We start from the raw sequence: 16,192 nt of genomic DNA on the forward strand, positions 1-16,192 counted from the left end.
ACAGCAAGGGCTGGAAAATGAGAGCCACAGGCGATGGGGACTGGAGGGGCTGCCAGTGACTACCCCTGAGGCTGGTGCTCCTTAAATGGACAAGGTCCAGTATCAAGGTGAAAACTGGGCCCACAGACAACTGAGCAGCAGCACTGCTCAACAGAGAGGGGCCCTGGCATCTGGGGCTCCACCAGACACACCTTCAGAGTCCCAGTGACATCCATGCAAAATTCTAGAAATTACATGCAAATCTTATAGGAAGGGGCAGTATCATAGGGATACAATCCACAGGTTTATGGAAGTCTAAGAAAAGTGTGATTAAAAAAAAAGAAAAAGTGATTAATGTGCATATCACTTGGGGATCTTGTTAAAACCTGGGTTCTAATTACTAAGCTAGGGTGGAGCCCGAAGTTGCTCTCTGACCACATCCAGGGGATATCAGTGTTGCTGGTCTGCAGCCCACACGGAGTAGCAAGGACCAAATTGTGGGTTTCACCTAAAACCAACAGCCTCTGCACTGCCAAGTCCCATGCACCCACAGGATTCAATGTCACACAGTGATCTGAATTTTAGTACGTGGCAAGATGCACATAACACAAGACAAGCTCACAAGACTACTGGAACTTTCTAAGACCCTTTTGGAGTTTAGGACTAATTAGCTCATTACAAATATGGAAAAACTAGGAAGATTGATTGCTCCTATTATTGCTGCAAAAGAGATAATCTGGAGTCCCAGGTGTCTAGGACTTGTTTGTTTAGAAGGAAATCAGACAAGAAAGAGGCTTCCTGGACCCTGGGTTTCATCCACCACCTCTGGGGAAGCTGGCTCAAAAAGCAAGGACAGTCGAGTGAACTCCTTTTGTTTATAGAGAATTTGCAGAGTGCTGAATATTTATGCATACAAAAGATCAGATTAAACCTTCCTAGGCAAACTGAAGATTGGTGGCTGGGGGCAGCAAGTTCCGCAGCTAACACTGGATACAGAGCACATCTTAGCCCTCTGGCACTGGCCATCAGGGGTGGGAGAAAGAGGAGCGTTCTTCAGCTGAATTGTGCATCAACAGCTCTATCCCCAGTACACAAAGTATCATGAAGGCTGAAATCTAAATTGAAGTCTAAAAATAGCTTGATAAAATTATTTCCTTTTTTCACTCCACCGGAGAGCAAACTGGCTGACATCAATATCTTCAGGGCACAACTGACTTCTCAGAGTTTACATGGAGAGAACGATTACACAACTGCCCTTTCTCGGCAGCAGACCAAACTGCTCCAGCAATAAGGAAGGGGAAGCAATTACACTGTTGCTGAAAACCAATAATGGACATTTGATTATGATTATTAATGGGGAATAAAGGAGACAGACCACAGAGCAGAAACTAAAGAAACTAAGCAGTAAAGTCAATCTACATGAGATTCCAAGAGGGGGATTAATTTTTTGTTTTTTTTTCCTCTCTCAGTTCAGTGTCATTTGAATGTGACACCAAACTTTAAACATGACCTGTCATATCCTTATGCATATTCAGTGCCACTGCACTGTGGTCATATTATCTCCCCTGGATACCCAAAAGACAGGCTCCTTGCTGGGGTGGGGGGATTGTTTTCTCTTTGCCTGTTAATGTGAGGCAGATATAGCAGGGAGCTGACTTTTCAGATGCAGGAAATTAACCAATTTTCAAGATATGAGAAAGATATTCTGTAGCAAATATTTACTTCTCTCTTTCCTACTGATGTTGAGCATATACTATCTAATCTGGAGGATGTCACATTTACAATGTCCGTGAACAAAGGGATGTTACGGCTCATTTTAAAGAAAACAGCACTATCAATTCCTTCAGCCCCTAGTGAAAACACTGCTGCAGCATGAAAGTACATTTGTCATAAAAGAATAAAGGGGACCATGAGGGACGTAGAGAGTGTGCTATTTCTGACTTGATATTGTCCCCTGAGAACCATCTCCTGTACACTGCCTTCCCTATCCACTGATTTCCAATTACTGTCTGCCTCAAGGTCCATAGTAGGGTCATTGTGATGATCTCAACTTTACAGATCAGGACGCGAGTTCAAAAGATTCTGGTGTTTGCTCAGAGTTTCCAACTGCCTAACTGCTGCAGCTGAGAGATTGAATAGCATCCCAAAGACAAAATCCACAATTTGCTGGCACCAGATTTTCACTCATTTTATGAGAAATATTTACTATCTTCCACCTGGGAAACACAATTTCCTATTCTATACTGAAACCAAACAAAACACTTCGGAACTCATGGACGCGGCATAAAACTCACAAAGCTACCCTTCCCTGGTTATTTTTTGGTGGTAGATCTTGCTCATTTTTGTGCGTATATGGGAACATTTCTCTTGGGATGACAGAAATAGTAGTAGTTGTTGCAAATGGTAACAGATAAGACAGGCATTCATTATGTGCAAACATGAACATTTCTCAGTGCTGTCTGTTACAAAAAAAAGGTTTCAACTGAAAACGATTTCAAAATTCTAAGAACAAACACATGCACAGGCACGCACACACACATGCACACACATGTCATGACACACGTCTTATCTAGTCCTTATTATTCTTCCCAGGACTCTAATCTTCAGCCTTTCTCAATAACAATAGTAAGAAGTAGAAGAAGAAGATGATGATGATGACAATGGCAGCAAACCTTTACGGAGCATGTGGCTTTATTGATGAAAATATGCTTTATGCACCTCATTTAATCTGCATAATATACCTGAAGGAGGGTATTATTTTATTTCCCTTTAGAGACAGGAAACTTAGATTGAATAATTTTCCCAAGGTCATAAAACTAGAAAGAATAAAGGAAGCCAAAGATTAGAGAATCTGACCACAGAACCCCTATTCTTGGCCCTGTTACCCCTTTTTCCTCAAATTCCCATCAGTCCCAATACTTCCAGTCACTGGCCCTTGCTTGTGGTGGCCTTGAACCTGCAGTGCCTTGTGTGTTCCCTCCATCTTGACCAGTTCTTCAACCAGGTCAAATGCTACCTTTCCTCAGCTCCTTCCTTTACCTCCTCCTTAGACAGGACTGGCTCATGCTTATAGTAGAGCCAAGAGGCAGCAAGCTACTTGAGGTGCCTCACTCACCCTTTTACCTGCTACCCAGCACAGTGCCTGTGCACAATAAATACTCCATGTGCACTTGCCTAGGAGCCAATGATCCTGGTCCATGTCTTTTATCCCATTAACTATAAAGAACATTTGAGCACACTCTTCTGGGTGACATCTCTTCATACCCACAGCAATATTTGAATAGTCCCCTCTTCTCCATTTTTTTAAACAAAGAAGCCATCAAACCAACAAGCCATACTCAAAATATTACTTTCTAGTATTTTTATCACTTCAAACATACAATTCCTGTACCTTCCCTACATGTGTGCTACTCTAGTTTATGTTTCCTGGTACACTTAGACCATATTTTAAAAGTAATGAAAATTTCTGAATTTATAAATAATATAAGACCTTGGTGCCTGGCTTAAGCACAAAAAGGTGGACTCAAAGTTCTTTTAAGTACTTATCTATTCTGATATATTTATCTGTCTATTCAAAGATCAGTAGTGACTTGATCCAGCCTGGAAGGGAGATTCAGAGTCAGGCTGCTCCTGTTTGAATACCAGCTCCGCCTCTCACTTGGATGTGACTGTGGGCAAGTGACTTAGCCTCTCTGTGCCTCAGTTAGTCCATCTGTAAAGTGGAGATAATGATAGTTTCTACCTTATCAGACTGTGAAGATGAGATGAGTTCAATATGTAAAGCAGTAAGAACAGGGCCTATGTGCAATAGACACCACCTCTACTGATTGTCTTGTCGCCACCATCATCACCACCACTGCCAGGCCCTCCAGGATCAGGGCCTGACTACCTCTATGCCAGTTATGGGTTTACTGCCTCTCAGCTTCAAATTTATCCCTCATTACCTGCTCCACAAAAATTCAGCTGGACCCTTTAAATGTTTCCTTTGTCAGTTGGCCCAATACTAAGCTTTGTCAGTAGAGGGAGCCGGAGAGACACTGCAGGAGGATGGGACTTCCCTCCTGGTTCCAGCATGCTGTCAGCAGGCTCCTGAAAGGCAGGTGGTGGCTTCTCTACATTTTGCCTCCTAGTGTGCACAGCTTCTCGGCACCTTTTCCTGAAGGTGGATTGTTTCCCAGGGCTCAGGTTCTGCTGCTTCTCAGGTGCATAGCTTCCCCAGTTGTGTTTGGGTAGCTTCTCTGGCAACAAGCCTCTGCAGTGCACAGCTGCTCCAGCACCTGGTGTCAGCGGCTCCCAGAAGTCAACAGTTTCCTCAAAAACCCTCTCAAGCAGTTTTTTAGTGAGCTGCCTCTGTAAAACAACACCTTATAAACAAGAATCTCCTTTGGCATCCTGGAAGGTGGATTCCAGAAAGTTCCAGAGAGAGGACTTCCAGCAAGGTACTCTGACATGGCACCAAAGTGACCTCTCGGCTCTCCAGAGTGCCGCGGGCATGCCCTCTCTAAAGAGGTCTGCACCTCAGCCTGGGCCTGGGGTGACCAATCTTAGCACTATGGGCTGGCTGCAGCTTATATCTGCTATTCCTATATTCTTTAGGGTCCTCTTTATTCCTTACTGGTGAATCCTTCATTACTCAAGCCTGTTATAATGAGTAATTGTTTTATATTGCCCCTGTCCAAATCACTGTTTGGGCTCTGTCTCCCAATTAGACTTGATTGAACACTCTCTGCCCTCAGCAATTTGCCCTTATTAGGAACCTCAATACCCTCTACCTTCTTTTTGTTCTTCACATGCTCCCAGTCAACTCTGTCTTTGATACCCTTCTGTCTTAGGGTATTTGTTTTTTCTGCCCAGAATGTCCTGAAATGCCATCAATGGCCTTCACATGGCTGATTCCTTGGACATTTCCTCTGAGTCACTTTCCAGAATTTCCAGTCTAATTCAGTCCTGTCCAGTCTTCACAGCCTCAATCACCCTCTGGCACATGGCCCTGTTTTGCTTTCTTCATCGCACTTCTCACTGCGTGAGTTTTGTTCTTTCATCTGCCTCCTTCCTCTCTCATTCCATGCAGGTTCTAAGAGAACACAGATGGTGCCTATATTGTTTACTACTAGAACTTGGAAGAACTGTTGTCAGGCATAAAAATACCTGATAGATAGTTGTGTAAAGAAGATGAGAAAGAAGAAGAAGAAAGGTGAAAAAGGAAAGAAGGAAGGGAGGGCATGAGGAAAGATAGGAGGAAGGGAGATTGGAGAAAGGAACTCATCCCATTGTGCCCCTCCCATTCTGATCTAGTTCCTAATCCTAATGCCCCTGATTTAATTAGTTTCATTACCCATTCTCCTAATCACAGATGCTTCAAATCCCAGGACCATGACTTTATTACTTTCCACCCTCTGTCACTAAGACCCAGGGAGTCTTCCTCTAAATTCATCCCTACCTTTCCTGTCTTCTCCAGGAGTCTCATCTTTATCCATTGGCATCAGTCATGTTTCCACAGAATCATGACTTTATTATCTTAACAGTCTCCTTACTGACCTAATTCCATGTTCTTTCTCCTTTTTAATCTGTTCTGAGAAGTGTTACCAACCAGTTTTTATAAAACACAGTTAAACTACAGTTTTTAAACCACTTTAGTTAATTTCCCTTGGAGTAGTTCAACCATCGACGCAATGCATAGTTGGTTCAATCTACAGAAGTCTGATGTTTTATTTTGCCTTCTGTTTTAGTGTTTGCTGTTTTTAGAAATATCTAACACAGCCTGTATGGTTCAAAATCAAATGTACAAAATGAGGATGGTTCAGAGATGTATGGAGGTCATTCCCTCTCTCCAACCTGTTCCTTAATTCTCCTTACAAGAAACCATTTTTATTCATGTATGGCTTACCTTTCCACTGCTTTTTAACACCACTGCCATACATATCCGCACTCCTACTTAAAGGAAAGGTGTGGTACTACAGACACTCTTCTGCACCTAGCAACATGCCTTTTGAATGTAGGACTTCTAGGCATAGGAAATGGAACCTGCCACCCTGTTATTCTTCTTATTGTTGACCCATCAGTACATTTAATCAGGAAAGGTCAAGTCCGAAAGAACAGGGAGACAGAATCCTCCTTAGATTTAGATTTTGCAAAGCCCTGTTTGTGACCCATTCTATGGTGACTATATTTTACCCCTCATGCTTAGAGTATGCCACCCCAGGAGCTCCCAGGACTGACAACAGCTATAACTGTCTCTACTGATTTTGAAAATACTGCTTTTTTCAACCAGGTGGTTTATCAAAAACTATTTTTCCTATATTGCTATATGGTCATTATAACCATAAGTTTAATAGCAATTAATGTTCCAATTAGCATACATAGTACAATTTGCTTAACTGAAGTTCATTAAAGGGCATTTTGTTGGTTTCAGACTTTTTGTTGTACTGCAATTTTAAAAATGAACTTCTCTCTGCTCAAGAGCCTTGATGCTTTGAACCGATGGGGACTGACCCCATTTAACTAAAAGGCATCTGTGTTCTTACTTTCCCCAGGTCCTTCCAAGGGTGGAAGAGTAAAGGAAGATGTAACTCTTCCCAAAGAAAGTCATAGTGTTTACAGCTCCTGGTCTCACATTCCCACAGGCCCTCTTTGAAATGACCTAAGCAAATTCCTCTTTTATATAGAAGAATTCCAGCTAAAAAATGAAGACAGTGATGGAATTAGAATATTATTGTTCTGCAACCCATTAGTGAAATAGCAAATCTAGTCAACAACCACCAGTATAGGTAAAATGATAAGGAATTTGATACAAAGAGGGTAGGGCTGACCTAGAAAGATTTACCCAGCAGTTAGTCTCAATACCACAGGAGAGATAACAGATATTATTGGCTTCCTTATGTGAGTCACTAAAAAGTTACAATACTATCAATGAAGCATTCTTGACAATAAAATCAGACTTCAATATAATTAATCTAAACCTCTAGACCTAACGACCAGTCTATGCGAAATATATGGGAGGAAGAAACATGATAATGACTACAAGGGTACAATCAAGCCAAATTCTGGAGGACAGAAAAACTTGATTTCTTCAGCAACAAGTAAAGTGTAAAGAGAAAGAAATGGCACATTAAAAGAAACCCTGATACATGTATTCATTTCAATAAGCCATTGGTTAAAATGAAATTATGATACAATTAGGGAAAACTGGAATGGCCACTAGGTATCTATGATTTTAAGACAGTCTTGTTAATGTTTTTGGGTGTGACAATGGTATTTCAGTTATTTTTTAAGGTCTTTATTTCTTTGAAGGTATATACTGACATATTTTTGGATTAAATAACATGTCTGAAAGTTGCTTCAAAATATTCCTTTTGGGTGTACTGTGTGTGTGCTGGGCTGAATAATGGCTCCCCAAAGATGCCCACATCCTAATCTTCAGAACTGTCCATCTCAACCTCCCTTAGAGGTTTCCTTTCTTAACAAGGCAAAGGGGACTTTACAGATGTGACTAAATTAAGGATATTAGGATGGGGAGATTACCTAGGATTATCTGGTGGACACAGTGATATAATCACAATGGTACTAATAAGGAGAAAGCAGAAGGGTCATAACCAGAGCAGAAGGAGTTGTAGTGGCAGAAGCAGAGACTGGAGCCATGAACTTTGAAGACGGAAAAGGGGCCACCAGCCAAGGAACACAGGTGGCCACTGGTAGGTGGAAATGGTAACGAAACAGATTCTTCCCTTCAGCCTCCAAAAGGAACCAGCCCCAACAACACCTTGACTTTAGTCCAGTGAAACTGATTATGGACTTCTGACCTCCAGAACTAGAAGAAGATAAGTTCTGTGTTGTTTAAAGCTGCAAAGTTTGTGGTCATTTCTTTCAGCAACAATAGGAAACTAATACAGTGGGGAAGTAGATGGGAGTATAGGTGGAATCAGTCTGGCCACTTGTTGAAAATTGTCAAATCTATGTGATGTGCCCATGGGGGTTCATTATAATTTCTCTAGGATTGTATATGGTTGAAAATTTCCATAGTAATTAGTTATTTTTAAGTCTTACTAAAGGAACTTAAATCAAAAAGTCCATTTTAAGATACAGTTCTCAAGTTTCATACATCTGCTCATACCCACCTCCAGAATGTGTCAACATTAGTTTTGTAGTATGGGGTTTCTAAGGGAGGTTGAGATTAACAGACCACTCTAACCACAGAGTACTCCCTGTGGGGTCTTGAGCAAGGTCCTTTATCTCTCTGAGCCTCAGCTACACTCAGGTTAATTACAGAGCCTGCATCTCATTGGGTTGTTGGAGGTTTAAGTGAAATAATCCATTTAAAGTATTTAGTGGATTATTTGACACACTGCATCTCTTAATATGGGTTAGCTATTGCATGTCATTTCCAGCTTTCCAAGAAACACTTGAAAAAGATCTCAGTCTCTATCATGATTAATCACAACCCTCTGAAATGTGTTTATGACTTAAGAATTTAGAGTCTATTTAAATCACGAGTATTCTGTTTTAAAAAGCTCGTGTTTTTGTTTGATTATTCTGTTTTGATGGCCATCTGTGATAATGAGCAACTCAGAACCAAACACATCAAAAAGCCCAACAGAGGGGTTATGAAGAAATTCCTATCCTGGCTGGCCTCAGACAAGTGTCTGTGTTGCTAGTTGATCCTTCCGTGCATAGGAAAAAGGAAGTTCATGGCCAGAATCCTCAACTGATTCTAATCTACTGTGTATGTGCAGTGATGTAACACTTAGCCTACTGCTCAGGCGCATGCTTGCACACCTGTTGGCAATAAGCCATTATTGCCTGTGTTGCTATAAAAAGAGCTCCGCCCAGTGCTTATGACAGAGGAGAGCAGAGCCTGGAGCAGAGACAGAGCCTGGAGCAGAGCTGAGCCAAAGGCAGAGACGGAGATGGACTTGCAGACTGCCACGGAGGCAGGCAGGATTCTAGTACTTGACCTGCCACCACGAGAATGAAGCTTGGTAAAAACCTTTTACCCTGACAACATTCTGTGCCATTTGGGGTGTCATCAAATCCAGACTGAACTTGCCTGGAGCTGGGAACCCCCTTCAGCCTAGAGCTACACCATGGAACAATCAGAACTATTCTTATCCTAGGTAAATGGAAGGGAAGACTTCTTTCCCTGTCCCAGAGTTACATCTTCCTCTGAAGCAGCTGTGAGAAAGGTCAGACCAGCTCTTTCATGAACAAATTTGCAGCAGCTATTCCATGCCCAGCTCCTTTCCAGAAGCATTCTGTTTTCTGCTAACTGATGGCAACAGGCTGCCTTGTGGGGACTAAAGCTGGAGTCAAGACTGATGCCCAGAGGCTATGAAATAATCAGCATTTTTAAAAACACACTTTTTCCCTGTATACCGGGATGTATCACATTAATTTAGGGCCCCGGAGTCACACATGCAGTTGGAGGTGGGGCTCACAAGCCCATTAAACACTTTGCACAAAAATCATTAGTACATTTGCTCCTGAGACATCCTGGACAGAAGGGGAGCTCAGCGTCCCCTGCAGCCTGACCCTGTGTCCTGTTACAGGCACCGCAGAACTTAGGAGGGACATACAGTGAGCCAAGGTGGGTTATTTAGACACTTAATAAGTACACTAATGAACAAGGCTAACAAGTTTCAAATCACTCTGAAGGCTTTGGAATTTCTTGCAGAAAATGACTATGTAGATTGGTATTCTTGGTTCATTTTACTATAATGTTCAAATAGACATTAAAAGCTGGTAGCAATGTCACAGGCTGACAAAACCAAGTGTGGCTCTAAGAGTTTAAACCAATGCTGCCACCCATCTAATTATCTCTAAGGTTTTCTCAGGCTTCTTATTACAAAGGTTAAGAGGACAGAGGCATCTGCCAAACTGCAGATACCACAAGCTTCTCCCTTAAAATCCATGTGGACATCAGCGGTTGGTAAAGCAATGTCTGTTACCACATTTTCATTAAGCTTATTTTTCATTTTTGGAGGACCTGAACATAGGGATGGTATTTATTTTCATGAAACTTTAGAAAGAACAAACAATGGAAAAATGAGCAATGATGTTGATGCTAAAGGTTGTTGACTTTCTGTGGCTGCCAGTTTCAGCATCTGATTTTTTGTTGCTCAATTCAGCTCAAATTTTGCAGAGGCTGAACATGCAGAGAAAGGCTGGCTTGTGTCACTCTGAGATCACAGAAAAGCCACCCCAAACACACAAACACTCAGCCTTCTATCCAGCCCTGCAGACCCCCTGAATCAAGCCTCTCTCCTGCTGTTATTCTACGTGACTCTGCTTGGTTTGTGAGCTCTGAAAATGGCAGCCTGAAGGGTTCAGCTGCAGAAAATACCTTGTTGCAGACATCAACATCTGTGCCTGTAAGAAAAGAGGTCACTCCTGACTCAGAACCACAGAATGAGCCATAGCTTCAGAGAAAGAGAATGTCCACTTGAGGTGGGAGAAAGGTGGGGCCTCCATGTTGTCATTTGGCTGCCAATGATTAAACAACTGGCTCCTCTAGCTTTAGACCTGTTGAGCGCTGAAAATACTGAGTACTGTCTAGAGATTCTCATTGTTATTGTTATTAATACAGTTATTGTTTTTAAAACGGATGCCTGACTTCCAACCTGACTCTAACATTCTCCATGGGTAAAGAAATGCTAACTCTACTGGTCTGGGCATGGGGAGAGCAGCTGTTGGACTGGGAGAGATATGAATGATTAGACAATACAGATCTGAATTTAGGACTTCTGGAGCAAGAGGAATCAATGAGGCTTTGGGGGTTGTTGCTGATGTTTATAAATCACATCCTCAAAGATGCCTGTTCCCATGTGTGGAAACAAGGTAAGCAATGTCCGTGATCCACATGCTTTGGTGCATTTATGGACAAGGAGAAAACTACCCTGACCAACAACCCCTGTCCCAGGAATTCCTGCTTCTAGACCTTTCAGTTGGGTCCATCTCTCAAATGTTCATTTATTCTTCCTTGAGAGAGCAAGACCTTGACCTAGTTAGCCTCACAATCCCAAAGTTACAATTGACCAGGGCCCACCAAGGGAGATGAGTGCTAAGGGTGCCAAAGAGGAGCATAGGGAGGACACAGAGCCCAAGGTCACAGGCCTCACACTGGAACTAGGGTCCCTGTGCCCTATAAACCCCAGATGGTCACCCCTCTCTGGAGCAGCTTATCTACTTTCTCCTAAACCTTACAGCTAGCTTCTCACTCATGTCCCAGTAGTGCTGACATCCAGCACAGATTACAGTAGCAAAAGGCTGACAGAACAATTGCCATTTTCTTTATCTACCTCCCAGATCTTTGTGTCACAAGGCATGATGGCTGTTAATATTAAGAGTCAAATCCCTCTTGGAGAGAGAAGCAAAGTGTAAAGCCAAATGAGGGGCCAATTTGCTTCCACAAGTCTGTCTCTCAGGATGTGATTCTCTGGATATTGTCCCACTGAATCTTCAAGAAGAATCCTTTCTCCTGGATAGATTACAGGAGCTTGAGACAAGAGGCCAAGCTCCCATTGCCAGCTGCTGTATCAGGTCTCAGTGCCAACACCTCGGAAGGAAAGATGGGACCAAATTCACTCTGAAGTCATACAGTTACGTTTGGCTAAACTCTTCTCACTGAAAGGACTCACAGTCATCTACAGAGGAAGAGAATCAGATGCAACATGCTCCAGGTGAGACCCTGCAACCCTAGCAAGTAGGAAGGCAATACAACTCAGAGAAACACACTTTCCTTCATGCTCCAGTAAGCCACACATGTGAGCACACTGCCATGAAGCAACTCTCTACTACCATTTCCATCCTGCAGCCATGAGAGTTGACAAACACCATTATCAAGACAAAAGTAAATTCCACTGAATGGCAATAAATCATGAAAATTCTGGAGACAGAGTTCCAATTAAAAGAGAGAGACTTGAGTTCACTTACAAAGTGAAATCACTTATACATCCATTGCAGAACCATAGCTCCTAAGAAGGACATTTGCTTATTTTCCCATTTTTAGAAGAAATAACTCAGTCAAATTGCTTTGTGTCATTGTCACAAGTCATCATCTTGGTGATTCTCTTCTCCTCCCTTGGCCATTAAATAACTTTGTGATTTCTTTTGGGGGCTTTTTTTTAAAGCAGCACAACCAAACGGCCGTATTTTTGTGATGAATGGGAGCTACAGAATTATCTTATGAGACTTAGCACACAATACAATCACATAAAATTCTCCATCCCAAGAAATGTCATCTTTATATCAGCAGCAACAGAAGGAAAAAAACCTTTTTTCTGCCTGTGATAAGGGATTTAGAACCCAACCTGGTGTGAGCTCCAATATAATGAAATGCAGCCCCACACAGAAAGTGTCTGCTTTGTAGCTAATGTTCACACAGCTGTTGTATGACTCACGATGTCTGGGGAAGCAACAGAGTGGGGAAGAAAAAAGGAACAATGAGTCACAGAAAATGATGTGCATAATATTTTGTCTAACCTAGATTTTCCAAAGCTGCTACAGAACTGTCAGCTCACCTACATGAGATAAGGGCACTGAGCAAAATCTTAAAAATGACTGCGTGCTAGAAGTGAGCATTTGAGTAATTCCATGAGGAGTTTTACTTTTATTAATCATGCATCTGAAGCTAACACGTTCATACCATGTTAGCAAATTAAACAATCATACAATCTTCACAATGATTCCTTAAATTGTGAAAAGTCTGCTCATTTTAATTAATGACAAATTGGATACCTACCTACAGGTGTTTCCATTGATACTGCAATTAATTGTCCTTTACAACTTCTCCCAGCCAAAATACATCAAAAGCACACTATAATGGTTTCTCTTCAGTTTATAAAAATCACCTTAGTTTGGAACTTCCATATTGATTAATTATAGTTGCCTCTTTTTTTTTTGCATCAGTAATCTACAACTACATAAGGAATATTATGTTGACTAGACTCCCCCCATCACCAAGTTCCCCGCACATACCCCATTACAGTCACTCTCCATCAGCATAGTAAGATGCTGTAGAATCACTACTTGTCTTCTCTGTGTTGCACAACCCTCCCTGTGCCGCCCCCCACATTACACATGTTAATCGTAATGCACCCTTTCTTTTGCCCCACCCTATCCCTCCCTTCCCACCCATCCTCCCCAGTCCCTTTCCCTTTGGCAACTGTTAGTCCATTCTTGGGTTCTGTGATTCTGCTGCTGTTTTGTTCCTTCAATTTTTCTTGTTCTTATACTTCACAGATGAGTGAAATCATTTGGTACTTGTCTTTCTCTGCCTGGCTTATTTCACTAAGCATAATACCATCCAGCTCCATCCATGTTGTTGCAAATGGTAGGATCTGTTTACTTCTTTGGCTGAATAATATTCCATTGTGTATATGTACCACATCTTCTTTATCCATTCATCTAATGATGGACACTAAGGTTGCTTACCTTTCTTGGCTATTGTGAATAGTTCTGCAATAAACCTAAGGGTGCATATGTCTTTTACAAACTGGGCTATTGCATTCTTCAGGTAAATTCCTAGGAGTGGAATTCCTGGGTCAAATGGTATTTCTATTTTGAGCATTTTGAAGAACCTCCATACTGTATTCCACACTGGATGAACTAACTTACATTCCCACCAGCAGTGTAAGAGGGTTCCCCTTTCTTCACAACATTGCCAATATTTGTTGTTGTTTGTCTTTTGGATGGTGGCCATCCTTACTGGTGGGAGATGATATCTCATTGTGGTTTTAATTTGCATTTCTCTGATGATTAGCGATGTGGAGCATCTTTTCATGTGTCTGTTGGCCATCTGAATTTCTTCTTTAGAGAACTGTCTATTCAGCTCATCAGCCCATTTTTAAATTGGATTATTTGCTTTTTGTTTGTTGAGGTGCATGAGCTCTTTATATATTTTGGTGTCAACCCTTTATCAGATCTGTCACTTATGAATCTATTCTCCCATACTGTAAGATACCTTTTTGTTCTATTGATGGTGTCCTTTGCTGTACAGAAGCTTTTCAGCTTGATATACTTCCACTTGTTTAGTTTTGATTTTATTTCCCTTGCTTGGGGAGTTATGCTCATGAAGAAGTCGCTCATGTTTATGTCCAAGAGATTTTTGCCTATGTTTTTTTCTAAGAGTTTTATGGTTTCATGACTTACATTCAGGTCTTTGATCCATTTCGAATTTCCTTTTGTGTATGGTGTTAGACAGTGATTCAGTTTCATTCTCTTACATGTAGCTGTTCAGTTTTGCCAGCACCATCTGATGAAGAGACTGTCATTTCCCCATTGTATGTCCATGGCTCCTTTATCATATATTAATTGACTGTATATGTTTGGGTTAATGTCTGGAGTCTCTATTCTGTTCCACTGATCTGTGGCTCTGTTCTTGTGCCAGTACCAAATTGTCTTGATTACTGTGGCTTTGTAGCAGAGCTTGAAGTTGAGGAGTGAGATCCCCCCCACTTTATTCTTCCTTCTCAGGATTGCTTTGGCTATTCAGGGTATTTGGTGGTTCCATATGAATTTTAGAACTATTTGTTCCAGTTAGTTGAAGAATGTTGTTGGTAATTTGAGAGGGATTGCATCGAATCTGTATATTCCTTTGGGCAGGATGGCCTTTTGATGATATTAATTCTTCCTAGTCAGGAGCATGGGATGAGTTTCCATTTGTTAGTGTCCTCTTTAATTTCTCTTAAGAGTGTCTCATAGTTTTCAGGGTATAGGTCTTTCACTTCCTTGGTTAGGTTTATTCCTAGGTTTTTTATTCTTTCTGATGCTATTGTGAATGGAATTGTTTTTCTGATTTCTCTTTCTCTTAGTTCATGATTAGTGTATAGGAAAGCCAGGGATTGCTGTGTGTTAACTTTCTATCCTCCAACTTTGCTGAATTCAATATTCTAGTTGTTTTAGTGTGGAGTCTTTAGGGTTTTTATATACAATATCATGTCATCTGCAAATAGTGACAGTTTGACTTCTTCTTTACCAATCTGGATTCCTTATATTTCTTTGCTTTGTCTAATTGCTGTGGCTAGGACCTCCAGTACTATGTTAAATATCAGTGGGGAGAGTGGGCATCCCTGTCTTGTTCCCAATCTCAGAGGAAAAGCTTTCAGCTTCTCACTGTTCAGCATGATGTTGGCTGTGGATTTATCATATATGGCCTGTATTATGTTGAGGTATTTGCCCTCTAAACCCATTTTGTTGAGACGTTTTACCATGAATGGATGTTGAATTTTGCCAATGCTTTTTCAGCATCTGTGGAGATGATCATGTGGTTTTTGTCCTTCTTTTTGTTGATGTGGTGGATGATGTTGATGGATTTTCAAATGTTGTACCATCCTTGCATCCCTGGGATGAATCCCACTTGGTCATGGTGTATGATCCTTTTGATGTATTTTTGAATTTGGTTCGCTAATATTTTGTTGAGTATTTTTGCATCTATGTTCAACAGGGATATTGGTCTGTAGTTTTCTTTTTTGGTGGAGTTTTTGCCTGGTTTTGGTATTAGGGTGATGTTGGCTTCATAGAATGAGTTTGGGAGTATTCTCTCCTCTTCTATTTCTTGGAAAACTTTAAGGAGAATGGGTATTATGTCTTCTCTGTGTGTCTGATAAAATTCTGAGGTAAATCCATCTGGCCCAGGGGTGTGGTTCTTGGGTAGTTTTTTGATTACCACTTCAATTTCGTTGCTGGTAATTGGTCTGTGTAGATTTTGTGTTTCTTCCTTGGTCAGTCTTGGAAGGTTGTATTTTTCTAGGAAGTTGTCCATTTCTCCTAGGTTTTCCAGCTTGTTAGCATATAGGTTTCCATAGTATTCTCTAATAATTCTTTGTATTTCTGTTGGGTCTGTTGTGATTTTTCCTTTCTCATTTCTGATTCTGTTGATGTGCGTTGACTCTCTTTTTCTCTGTCTGTGGCTTTGTAGTCTGGCTAGAGGCTTATCTATTTTTTTTATTTTCTCGAAGAACCAGCTCTTGGTTTCATTGATTTTTTCTATTGTTTTATTCTTCTCAATTTTATTTATTTCTTCTCTGATCATTATTATGTCCCTCCGTCTGCTGACCTTAGGCCTCATTTGTTCTTCTTTTTCCAATTTCGATAATTGTAACATTAGACTATTCATTTGCCATTGTTCTTCATTCTTTAAATATGCCTGGATTGCTATATACTTTCCTCTTAAGAGTGCTTTTGCTGCATCCCACAGAAGTTGGGGCTTTGTGTTGTTGTT

General features: G+C 41.2%; 1 long non-coding RNA gene across 1 annotated transcript; it reads left to right on the forward strand.

Annotated features, from left to right (window-relative positions):
- Positions 1-8,824: 8,824 nt before the first annotated feature.
- On the forward strand, positions 8,825-12,653 carry LOC140850462 (uncharacterized). Its single transcript, XR_012133334.1, has 3 exons — positions 8,825-8,954; positions 9,090-9,559; positions 11,278-12,653. It is a non-coding gene; the product is annotated as an uncharacterized lncRNA (long non-coding RNA).
- Positions 12,654-16,192: the final 3,539 nt, after the last annotated feature.

The sequence above is a fragment of the Manis javanica genome, chromosome 7 (assembly GCF_040802235.1).
Source record: "Manis javanica isolate MJ-LG chromosome 7, MJ_LKY, whole genome shotgun sequence".
NCBI classification, from domain to species: domain Eukaryota; kingdom Metazoa; phylum Chordata; class Mammalia; order Pholidota; family Manidae; genus Manis; species Manis javanica.